This window comes from Microtus pennsylvanicus, chromosome 9 (genome assembly GCF_037038515.1).
Source record: "Microtus pennsylvanicus isolate mMicPen1 chromosome 9, mMicPen1.hap1, whole genome shotgun sequence".
NCBI lineage: Eukaryota > Metazoa > Chordata > Mammalia > Rodentia > Cricetidae > Microtus > Microtus pennsylvanicus.
In genome coordinates this window covers 92146918-92160726 of record NC_134587.1, presented here as the reverse complement: position 1 = coordinate 92160726, position 13809 = coordinate 92146918, and positions in this window count along the sequence as shown.

Here is a 13809-nt window from a genome sequence, read left to right as displayed (position 1 = left end):
TGGTAGAAATACAGTGATATCTGGGATATTCCATAGTAATCTCATTCTTTGGGGATAGCATATCAACTAGGAGATTGAGTGCGGCTGTCTGTGAGAAGACATGGTTTCTGTTGAAAGAATAAAGTTTCAAATGGAGAAATTAACACCAGAGTAAATAGCTGTGGTAATTAAATGGAGAGAATTATTTAGATTGAATATAACTTTTGGTATGGGAGGTCCTTCTGTCTATGTGTTGCTTTATTGGTTAATAAATAAACTTCTTTGGACTTATACAGGGCAGAACTTAGATAGGCAGAGAAGACAGAACTGAATGTTGGGTGGAAGAAGGCGCCATGGTACTGCTGAAGTCAGACATGTTGAATTCTTGCTGGTAGGCCACAACCTCGTGGTGATACACAGATTAATAGTGACGGGTTAAATTAAGATGTAAGAGGTAGCCAATAAGAAGCTAGAGCTAATGGGACAAGCATTGTTTGAATTAACATAGTTTCTATGTGGTTATTTTGGGGCTGGACAGCTGGGAATGAACAAGCAGCTTCTTTACTACAAGCTATTGTTAGGATTCAGGCACTGTGCTAGCCTTTGTCACCTGACAGAATGCAACCATGCAATACCCTTGCCAGTCAGCCCAGGGTCCTATGGCTAATACATATGCATAATACATATGCAAAAAGTCCCTTTAGGATACAAGCTCTGTTCACTCCTGTTATCTCTCTTTCCATTGTTCTTCTGAAGAGGCAGGCTGGTCCTTGCCTCTTCTTCCTCTTCCTCTTTCTCTTTGCATTTCTCTTTCTCTCTTGCCACCTTTATCCCAGTAAACCTCCCATAAGCTCTGCCTGAATGGTGTGTCTGTCCTTCACCCACCACGGGCTCTCACGCACTGCATGGCCCCTTGACACACCAAGGTCCACCTCATGTCATTTTTACAACAACTATACCTATCATAATCTTATAAAAATGTAGCTAAATAGAAAGAATGATTTAAATGTGATTTATTACCTTTCTAGAGAAGGTAAGTTATATCATAAAGACTTTTTTTAAAAATCACAGTGCACACCTTTTTAGTATTTCTCTGTTCAAATAGTTTGTCTGTCTCCTATAGTCTCTTTTATACCCCTCTTACTTCTTTCTAACCATCTCTAATCAAAACAAGATACCTATTATTTCCTTTCTACTTTTGCTTTCTATCAGCCCTTTACTTTTTTCTTTAATAAATTAAATTACTTTCTTTTTTTTATTGAGAAAAGGAAAAAAAAGTTTCCCCCTTATCCCAGCCTCCCATTTCCCTCCCCCTCCTCCCACCATTCTCCCCCTCCCCCAACTCCTCTCTCCCTCCCTCTCCAGTCCAAAGAGCAGTCAGGGTTCCCTGCCCTGTGGAAAGTCCAAGGTCCTCCCCCCTCCATCCATGTCTAGGAAGGTGAACATCCAAACTGGCTAGGCTCCCACAAAGCCAGAACATGAAGTAGGATCAAAATCCAGTGCCATTGTCCTTGGCTTCTCATCAGCCCTCATTGTTCGCCATGTTCAGAGAGTCCAGTTTTATTCCATGCTTTTTCAGTCATAGACCAGCTGGCCTTGGTGAGCTCCCAATAGATCAGCCCCACTGTCTCAGTGGGTGGGTGCACCCCTCGTGGTCCCGAATTCTTTGCTCATGTTCTCCCTCCTTCTGCTCCTCATTGGGACCTTGGGAGCTCAGTCCAGTGCTCCAGTGTGGGTCTCTGTCTCTATCTCCATCCATCACCAGATGAAGGTTCTATGGTGATATGCAAGATATTCGTCAGTATTGCTCTAGGATAGGGTCATTTCAGGTTCCCTATCCTCAGCTGCCCAAGGAACTAACTGGGGACATCACCTTGGGCTCCTGGGAGCCACTCTAGGTTCATTTACTTTACTGTTTCAGATTTAGCTATCAAAATGAATCTCAGGGAAATTAGATGATATAAACAAATGTCCTAGAAGGAAAGGAAGAAGTGAAGGAATGGGTGAAAATGCACTTGAAAATAAATTTTATTTTAGAGATACTTTTATATCATAAATTACTGGATGTAGAGATAATGCTGTAGTGAATGTCATTCAATTCACAGTTTTGCATTTAAAGGCTTATGTGACTTTAACTGGGAAACAAGCTTCTTCAATATTTTATAGAAGAAGAAAACTAGGAAGAAGGAGAAAAAGAGGAAGTAGAAGAAGGGGAAGAAGAAGAAATAATATAAATATTTTGTTTTCTCTTGGTGACTAAAACAAAATGATTGAGTCATCTGGTAGACCACAACAAAATGAGATTTATGCCATCTGATGTACATTCTAGCTAAATCCTTCATGTGGTTCAATATTGGCTCTATTTGCACTGTATCCTCTCAATTCATGTTGCATTGTAAGGTTGAGTTTTTTATTTTTTAATACATATGTAATATTGGGTCAGTAATAAACATTTTTTTTAAAATGGCAAGGATTGCTTTATTTTTTGTAACAAGAACTCTGTAAAATTAAAAACATATTTCCAAAAATAGGGATCATAAAAAACCACACTTTAGAATGACAGAAAGAGGTAGTTGGGATGTGGGAAGTTCAGAATATAGAGGGCTCAGTTGAAGTCAAATCACAATAAAAATATTGTTAGTTATGTAAGACAATGTTGCATACAGCACATCAAGCTCAAATTGCCAAATTACATTGTCACTCAGAATGAGGTACTTAGTTCAAGAGTTTTCCGGGAAAACTATTGGGACTATTTTGGAAGTAAATGGGAATCATAATGAATGTTAACACTTGGGTTAAAGAGATGTCTTTCATTGTCACAGGGCAACATAACAAAAGTAATAGTTCAAACAATCTCTGAATTTTCCTCTATAAAGAGATTAGCCTCTAAAGGAAGTATAAAGAGAAAATAGTGAACCTTAGAAATGCTAAACATATGTTGATAAAGCCAAAAACAAAATGTATTTTGATTATATTGACTACCAAAGTTATACTCTAAGTTACACACACGCATAGTCATTTCATATTGATTAGAAGGGATGCCAGAACATTTGGTGCAGGGTGAGGGATGGAACTGCAAGAACCAAAGGTCAGCCTTGGGAACTAGGATAAGATTTCGAGTAATCTGAATATCTCTATTTATTAATTTTACCTCTATTGCCATCACTATTTAAAATACTTCTCATTCCTCTTCTTTTGAAAATTTTATTTATCCTGTGAGAATTTTATATATGTATATAATGTAATATGTTATGTCTACTACCCTGGATCTCCACTCTATCTTCTTGATGTTATTCCTCTTTTAATGTACTACCCGTCAAGAGCCAGTGTCCTTTCATGATTATTACAAAAGCCAGATCCAAAGATGAAATAGAAAGTAAAGTTTTGTGGCTGTAACAACTGCAAGAATTTATTCATTTATATAAACAAAAATCTAGAATATTTGTGTTGACTTGGATTCTTAAATATTTAGGAATAACTATCTAGCCAGGAAAGGAGAGTTGGGGCCAATTTATCAATATATGTGCTTGTGTCTGAGATTCTGGATTCTGTTTGTGTTGAGCAACTGGAACTTGTTTCTGTTGTTTACTCAACTGGCTGACCGAAGCATATGTTGAATGTTGATGCACTATAAACAAAGTTGAGATATGAGAATTACCTTATTAATGTAAAGAAATAATCCAAATCCTTTCAGAGATATGAATGTTAAAGTAAATTTATAATATGGAAATCTTGGATTTATTCTCTAAATATGCCTCCTTAGGAGTGCATAAAAGATATATAGGTCTTGAAGAATGTTCTGGAAAGGAGAAAGCCAGAGGACTTTTAGAATATATTTTCATGTTAACTGTTCTTTTTTGCTGTCCTGGGGGTTAAACAAAGAGCCTCGTGCATGCTATACAAGCACTCCAGCAACAACTCTTATCTCTATGGTAACTGACTTTTTAACCACTGACACGAATACAAGAAAAAGGTCAAATAACTTCTTAAAACTGAGAAATTAAATGACTTAAATTTGAAAGCAAAGTGACAGCTCAAAACATCTGTAGGCAGACTTTTCCTTTCCATGGGCTAGTTCCCAGATAACCAACCTGGATACTTAATTATAAATTCTTGGTCAATAGTTCAGGCTTATGGATAACTAGCTCTTACAACTTAAATTAACCCATTTCTATTAATCTATGTGCTGCCACTTGGCTCATGGCTTTACCGGTCTTCCAGCATGTCTTGCTCCATATTTGTCTCCTGGAAACTCTTCTGACTCCATCTTTCTTTCCAGAATTCTAGTCTGGCTCTCCCGCCTACTCTTTCTTGCCGAGCTTTAGGCCAGTGAGCTCTTCATTAGCAAATGAGAGTAATACATATTTACAGTGTACAGCACACATCCAAAACAGTGAAAATATAAATTATTTTTGCCCCCCCCCAAAAAAAAACTGATAAAATTTCTTCTATTTTACTGCAGAGAACAGTTTGTTCTCCCCATAGTAATGTCTGCAATAGAATTTCACCCTATTAACTCAGGGCTGTCTCTGCTTTATAGCTCTGAACTTTGTTTAGGTTTAAACCCTTAGAGGCTATATGAGTCAAGAAATACTAGAATCTCTGGTCATGTTGGTAAGAAATATGTGTCTCACAAAACGGCAGGAAAAATGAAGTCAAACCCCATGCTCTGCTAATCAAGCTTAATAAAAGAGGGTATCTCCTACAATCTTCAAGAAATTGTCAATCTTGTCTGTGTCCGGAAGTCAGGACTGTGAGGGGTGCGTCCACCAACTGAGACGGTGGGACTGATCTAATGGGAGATCACCAAGGCCAGTTGGACTGGAACTGATGGAGCATATGATCAATCTGAACTCTCTGAATGTGGTTGATGGTGGAGGATGACAGAGAAGCCAAGGACAATGGCGCTGGGTTTTGATTCTACTGCATGAATGGGCTTTGTGGGAGCCTAGTCTGTTTGGATGCTCACCTTCCTGGACCTGGGGGGAGCAGGGAGGTCCTTGGACTTCCCAAAGGGTAGGGAACCCTGACTGCTCCTTGGACTGTAGAGGGAGGGGGAGGGGAAGTGGGGGGAGGGGAGGGAAGTGGGAGGAGGGGAGGAGGTGGAAATTTTCAATAAATAAATAAATAAGAAAAGAAAAAAAAATGTTCCATGTTTTCTTCTTCAAACATTTGGTCATTTCATGAGGATTTTGCATTCTGGATGGACTATAGGCTTGAGTGAGGTATTCTGGGTGGAAGAATGACTGGCAGGCTTAGTAGAAATCCAGAGAAACAGACGCCTTTCAAGCATATCCGCGCAGTTGTGAAAGCTGCTCTGAAACTCAGTTCTTATTACCCAGTAATTCAATTGTAAGATTAGTAGATGGTTAATCCCGGCAACCAAGGACAGTAAGAATGCTGCAATATATTTTGGAAAAGAACCTAGGTCATCTTCAAACATTTGTCATCATGTTACCAAATTTTATAAGAAAAACTAATAGAAGCCATAGGTAAGTGAGTAGAAAAAGCCCTACAAGAACTTCAATCTACTAGAGGAATCTTTTTAGGTAGCTTAGCAGTCTAAGAAGCCCTGATGTGAAGCTTTGATATGGGCAAAGGAACTTGAAACTGAAAGCAGGGAAGAACTATTACAAAGTGGGTTCGTGATCACTGTTCAAATGAAAGTTCTAGTCCTACTTCCCCTGCTTGTAACACACACACACACACAGACACACACACAGACACACACACAGACACACACACAGACACACACACAGACACACACACACAGACACACACACAGACACACACACACAGACACACACACACAGAGACACACACACACAGACACGACACACACACACAGACACACACACATACACACACAGAGACACACACAGAGAGACACACACACACAGACACACACACAGACACACACACACAGAGACACACACAGAAACACACACACAGACACACACACATACACACACACAGAGACACACACACAGAGACACACACACACAGACACACACAGACAGACACACACAGACACACACACACAGACACACACAGACACACACACACACTATATTGATGATATATTTCTCATTTTCACTGTTGTATTCACTCATTATTGTACATGGAGTTTAATTTATTCTATAGCTGGGATATTATTAAAACAAATTCAATAAAATCTGAGCAGTAATTGAGTTGCACAGATCTTAGTCAGGTGCAGTAGCTTATTTCTCTGAAAGTTGATGTGTATGTGATTTAGATCCTAGTCCAAGTCATAGTGTTATCACAGACAGCGAAGGATCTTGTGAAATATGAATGTATTATAAATTATCTGTGCAAATAAAGTGCAGTCAAAACAAAGGGGTAGTTGGACATGTTTTATTTTCTGTCAGTCATACATCTCATCTGTACTTTCTTGATTCAAAGAAACTCCTCTTCTAATCCAGGTTGTGAGAGCGAGTGAAAAGTACTTTTTATCTTCCGTGTTTCTGGTAGTATAGTAGAAGCCCTTTTTTCACGATAGTACGAAGACTCAACCTTTTGATTTTCCACAGCCTCAGATTTGCTGTGGAGTTGAGGATGACCTTGAACGACTGATTCTTTTGTCACTGCCCTTCCAGCACTGTGTAATACCTGATTCATGCAGTGCTTGGAATATAAACGCAGAACTTTCTGTGATTCTCTGTCTCTCTGTCTTTCTCTCTCTTACTCATTGTGTGTGTGAGAGACAGAGACTGTCTCTGTTTGTCTGTCTGTCTGTCTCTCTCTCTCTGGATATAGTACTTACTGTTATAAATCTTATAACTTGAAGAAGTGACCTGAAGATTTACAAATGATTTAGGGAGATTATAAGATACCTTACAAACTCTGAGACAACAGCAAACACAAGAAACAGTGGGAGGTTGGATCCTGTGCTGAGTGATGGGATAGCCTCAGATTTGCTACTGAGTTGAGGGTGACCTTGAACTACTGATTCTCTTGTCACTGCCCTTCCAGCACTGTGTAATACCTGATTCATGCAGTGCTTGGAATATAAACGCAGAGCTTTGTGTGATTCTAGCTCTCTACCAACTGAGTCAAATTTACAGCCCAAATTTTTCTTAGCAGATGATTTGATTAGTTTATATCATTGAAAGTTTAAAATACCATCTTAATTAATCCACTTTTTATTGATGCGTAATTATTTTATTGTTTATATTGCCTTAATATTGGATTTTTAATTGTATTCTTGTTTTAGCTTGGTGCTTAAAGGTTTTCTAATTATTTTTTAATCTGTCTTAATTGTGTATAGTATTTCATTGTCAGAGGACTTTATAATCATTAGTTCTATCATCCCATCTGTATTATTTTCCATTGCTTTTCTCTTAATTTTTTTATTGTCTTTTCCCATTGGTATTGTTTTCTCCCTGTAGCTTATTTTCTTATGTGAGTTAAATAATAGCAAACTTGCTTTCAATCTTTTTTCTTTCTGAAATAGGCACACACACACACACACATTTTAAGTTCAATTTTCCTCTACTATTATTTTCAGTGTTTCACATAAACTGTAATATGCTGTGATCACATTGTCATTCAGCTAAAGAGTTGCTGAATTTACACTGCAATTGCCTTGTAACCTCAGGGCAAGCAGTAGCCTGTTTTATTTGTTGTCAATTTTAATTTTTTAGCATTATATTTTGTGTCATAATTTGCATGAAGAGGATTCTTTTAACTTATTAATGCTACTATTGTGACTTCATATAAATTTGATGTTTTCTTATTATGGTGCAATTGAATGTTTATCATATCTTTGTTAAATGTGAAGCTCTCTATGTCACCACAAATTTATTCTGTGATTCAGATATTCTGCAGTATTGATTATTTGTATATTCTAGTCAGTTTTAGAATATTTAAAACTAATTAATTACAAATTTTTATTTTGCAAAATAAAAAAAAATTATTTACCTATGGTAAATAGAAAACAGCTATACCTGTTTGGTTTATAGTTATTGTTCATCTACATGGGATTTTCCTCTAATTACTTTGGTAACTAATAGTATAACTAGAACGTGTGGTTTTAATATTAAGAATCTCTATTTTTAGAAGATGGTATTGCTTGTAGTTATCTCATTTTTAAAATATATATTATTCTCTTTAAAATTTGTTCTTTAGGAGTGGAGAGATGGCTCAGTAGTTTAGCCTGCATTGTAATCATGTGGAGGACACAAATAAGATTCAGAGAACTTATTTCTGGAAGTTCGCAAGAGCCTGTACCTCCCACTCTAGGAGGATTCCATAGCTCCACAGGCACCCTCTCTTATGCACGTATCCACACACAGACACATATCCATAGTAGAATTAAAGCTATTTAAAACATGCCTTTTGTGTCAATAGGAGAGGAAGAAGTTAATCTACTTGCATATGATGATCGTACACTGACATGACCCAAAGTCTCCAGGAAATATCTTTCAAGTCTGACAAATACTTTTAGCAAAGTAACATTATTCAAAATCAGCATTCAGAGTTACAGACTTTCCTAGATACAAATAATGAATATTCCAAAAAAGAAATCTAAAGAGATATGATACATAATGGCTTTAAAAGTCTAGCAATAAATTTCTCTATGGGAATAAATGGCATCTCTGAAGAAGGCCTTAGAATGCTAAAGAGAAAAAATAATTAACAAGACACTAGAAGATGACAAGCCTTACCATCTTCTCAGATTCAGAGGTAATATTTTAAAAAGGCTCTCTTACTGAAAGAAATCTACAAATTTCACACAATGTCAATCAAATTTCAATGACATTGTTCACAGAAGTAGAAAACACAATCCTAAACTGCACATAGAATCACAAAAGACTTTGGATTGCAAAAGGCCATCATAAGCAGGAATAGCAATACCAAATGTATCTTATCATCTATCCAATCTACTGCAGAATCAGAGCAAGGCAGGCAGCATGGTGTGAATCAAAAGTGGGTACGCAGACCAACGGGAGACAAAGAGTACCCAGATTTAACACCAAGGTGACAAAAAACATAGATTGGAGAAAAGATGGTTTCCTAAAATAGTGCTAGAAAAACTAGGCATCAATAGATAAAAGAAAAAACAGGCCCATATTATTACCTTGTAAAAAATCAAATTTAAATTAATCAAAGATTTTTTTGTAAGTTGTGAAATGCTACAACTGCTACAGGAAAACACATCATGATATTATAATAGACTTTCTCCAAAAGCCACTAAAACACAGGAGTTAATCTCATTGACAGATGGAATCACAGGAGTTTGAAAACCTTTACAGCAAAGGAGACAATCAGCAGAATGAAGAGACAGCCTACAGAATGAAGGAATCTTTAACTTTACAGTCAACAGAGGTTTACAGTTATAATTTACTTTAAAAAGTTCAAAAGGTAAACACCAAAACCCAACCTCATCTGGTTAATAAATCAATAGTTTCCAAAAGAAGAAATATGAACAACCAATAAATATAAGAAACAGTGTTTTCAACATTCTTAGTCATCAGAAAAATGATAATAAAACTGCACTGAGATTTCATCTCATTGATGTCAAAATTGAAAACAAAAAAATGCTGGGCCAGTGGTGTACTGAAAGAGAAACCTTTATTTATTGCTGGTGGAAATGTAAACTTGTGTAAGATCTATGGAAGTCAGTATAGTCGCTCTTCAAGAAACAACGAATAGAAATATCACATAATTAACTATATTAATATGGGGTATACACACAAAGAAATCAAAACAGTGTATAAATGACATGTGATCATTTATGTTTATTGCTACATTACTCACCATGACCAAGATATGGAATAAGAGGTCTAGTTGCTCACTAAAAGATGAATGGATAAAGAAAGGTGATAGATAGATAGATAGATAGATAGATAGATAGATAGATAGATAGATGATGGATGGATGGATAGATAGATAGATGGATAGATAGATAGATGACAGGAAGAGAGACAGATGGATAGATCCAAATTGAAATCTATTCATCCATAAAGGATGAAGTTGTAATATTGCATGAATGTTGATAGAACTAGAGATTGGCAGGCTAAGAGAGAAGTCAGAATGAAGAACATATGTCACTGATGTTCTCCTCATGCATGATCTAGGTTTCAATATAAACATGACAAGAAATCAAAATGCAGAGTTTTGCGGTTGGCAGGAGGGATATTGGTTAGTAGTAAGAGGTGACAATGAATAAAATTATATTCTTATAAATATAACGAATCCATTATTAAACTTTTTTTCCTTTTTTTAAAAAATAGCTTCTTTATTGACTCTCTGGGAGTTTCACATCATGCATCGCAATCACATTCGCCTCCCAATCCCTCCTCTCCTCCCCTCACCCCTGCCATACTCCCCCTAACACAAGGAAACAAATCAAACTTAGCAATGAAGTGAATAAAGCAAAAGCAAAAAAAAAAAAACCCAAAAAACTAAACTAACAAACAAAAAAAAAAAAACCCACAACAAAAACAATATAATATCCACAACAACAGAAAAATTTCTTTGCTTATCCTGATTCTCCAAAGCCACTTCTTTCATGTTTCGATTTATGGTATGACACTATGCCAAGCTTTTTATGTAGGTGAGGAATATGCACTCAATTTTTCATGCTTGTATAGCAAACACTCTCAACTAAATTATCACTGTAGCTCCAAAGATTTTATGCTATTGTGGAATCTTGCTTAATTCAAATTCTCTTCTGCTATTTTTTTGTGTTTTATTATTATTTATTATTGTGAAATAATTAGTTGATATTTTTCCTTGTATCTATCATATCTGGGCTAGGTCAGTCTTGCACATCTTGCTTTGAAATCAGGATTTTGGATATTTCCTCATGTGGTGAGCACCTTGCTAAGCCTCATGTGTACTTGCAGTCTTAGAACACCTTTACCTTTTTCTCAAACAAAATAAATAATTTAGTGTTCTTTATCCTCTGTACCACCTTCTCCTGCTGCATTTTAGCTTTATATTACCATACAGGGGGAAACAGTAGAGAACAATACATTTTGTTAATAACCTTCATGTTTCTTTTTTTCTCTTTATGAATTTCTAAAATATATTATTGATTCAGTCATTGAAGATCATTTTTGTGTATGTGCTAAAATGTTATAGCCATTTGTGCTTGAAGATATCACTGCCTGACATTGTAGTAAACATTTAATTTCATAGGCAAAGTTTTTTTTCCCAAGACTTAGAAAATACTGCCTTACTGCCTTCTCTCATGCAGTTCTTGAGAAACAGAATGTTAAAATGATTCTCAGTGCCCAGGAAATGCTCTACACATTATCAAAATCCCCTTAGTATTCTCAATGAAAAAGAAAATCAATGAACTGTTTGTTTCTGAGTTTGGCATTTTGCTTTTAGGTCAAATTCTTGATAATGCTGTCCTGAGATATCTAAATATTCAAATTAACCATCTTATCTTTTCCTCTTGAACTACTTCTATACAGGTGATAACACTTGTATTCACATATTACTCATTTCTGTTTGGTTTCTGCATGTTTTGCCCTGTTCTGTTTGACGGAGAGCTTTCTTGAATTTCTAGCCCACTAATTGTATGTAGTCTAGTATTTCAGTCCAAAAAGTTGATTTATTTTAATAGCTTTTAGTAGTAAATATTTTCTATTGAAATATCTTACATCTTTTACAAAGGTGTCTTACTTTCTCTAACTTCATTTGAGAGTATTTATCAATCTAATTTGGATTTCCCATCTGCTTGGACTATAAATTCTCTTCCCAGAAGGAGTGATTTAGCTTTTTGTCTTTCTTTCATGTCTTCAGTCTAGGAGGAGGCCTAAATGCATAATCCTATTTTATTCCCTTGTGAGTTTAGGAGCAGAGTTTGGAAGTTTTCCTCAGGGCAGAGAGCCTTGGCTTTGAAATTCAAGACCTAACTTTTTCCATTTCATCTCAATGCTAGTAATGTTATGCTTCTCAGGAAACCTGTGGTTTCCTCTGGACCGGCTACCATTCTTCTCTAAGAGACAATGTTGTAGGCTATCTTAGTATGGTTCAGAAGGACGAAATGCTCTGATAATAGTGAGGGGCTGGTCTGCCTGCTTGCATACTTCGTATCAGCTCTAGTACAGCTGGGTTGCAATATCCAGCCATAATGAATGTCCATGTAGACCAGGCTGCTATCTAGCCTGTCATTAATAACACATTAGGAATAAAATAACATGGAGGAGAAGAAAGAACCATGAAATGGCCTCATCCAGCTGAGGCTATATTCTTGGTCCTCTTTCTCTTAGGTGATGCTGTTTTTCTTTCTTATAGACAACAAACACAATAATGAATTCTACCAGAGGATCTCACTAAGTATTAGTACATGGTATATATCAGATACATCTAAGATTAAAACCTTCTCTCTGGGAGGGAAACTCTTTAAACCATAGAAAGGTTAGGTGAAATAACTGGAGTTCTCAACCTGTGGGTTGTGACCCTTTTGGGGATCAAATGACCCTTTCACTGGCCTTGCCTAAAACCATTGGAAAATACAGATGTCTATATTGCTATTCATAACAGTGGCAAATTACAGTTACGAATTAGATACGAAAGTAATGTTTTTTAGGTCTACCCATTTGTCTGCAAATTTTTATATGTCATTGTATTTTACAGTGTATTTTCCATTGTATTCATGTTCTTCATTTTCTTTATCCTTTCTTCAGCTGAGGGGCATCTAGGTTGTTTACAGGCTCTGGCTGTGATGACACTGCTTTGAACACAACAGAACAAGTATCCTTGTGGTATGGTTGAACATCCTTTGGGTATATACCTAAGAGTGGTATCACTGAGTATTCTGAAAAGACACCATGTTTATATGTTGATTTCCACAGTGGCTGTATAATTTTTATTCCCACCAGCAGTGAAACAGTGTTTCCCTTACTCCACATCCTCTCTAGCATGTGCTGTCATTAGTGTCTTTGATCTTAGCCATTCTTGCAGGTATATGATGGTATCTCAGAGTTGATTTGATTTGCATTTTCTTGATGACTAAAAAAGTTGAGCAGTTCCTTAAATGTCTTTTGGCCATTTGAGATTCTTCAGTTGAAAAATCTCTGTTTTGATCAGTACCCTATTTTTTGGTTGGATTATTTTATATTTTGATTTGATGTCTAGATTTTTGAGTTTTTTAATATGTTTTGGAGGTCAACCTTTTGTCAGATATGGGCTTGGTGAAGATCTTTTTCCCATTCTGTAGTCTTTCAACAGTGACATCATGAAATTTGTCATTTGTTTTTGTTATTTAAAATGAATAAAAATAAATAAATCAATAATAACGTTATGGTTGGGGTTGCAATATAAAGGTTCACAGCATTAAGAAATTTGAGAATCACTGTTCTAAGGGATGGGGTAACATTCCACTCTGCAGGGAAGCTTTTTAACTTCAGGAAGCAAAACTCAAAGGTTTCAGGTAGTTCCTGAAATTGTCTAGATTCGTTGGTCCCCTCCCTTAACAAGACTATAAAAACAATAAGGACTTCTAGAGACACTCAGGAACCCACTGAGCTGTTTAAGACCCTCATTATCCAAAGCACAAGAAGGAAGAAAAGGCCAGCCAAGTAGTCTAAAGAGGCTCATATCAACTGAGCTACATGGAAAGCACAATATGCAAACAGTTGAGCTGCCCTTCAGGTTATACAGTATACTCCATATTTCCAAGTTTTGTGAACTATCACCATACTGGTGTGGGCTTTAGCAATGTAGCTGTCATGAATCACTTTTGTTCCTGTAAATAAACTCTTATCACCTTCCAGTAAGTAATGACTAATCATTAGCAATCAGTTTAACACTCTGTCCATCGAGCAGAAATGGCAGAGAATGATGTTGTGA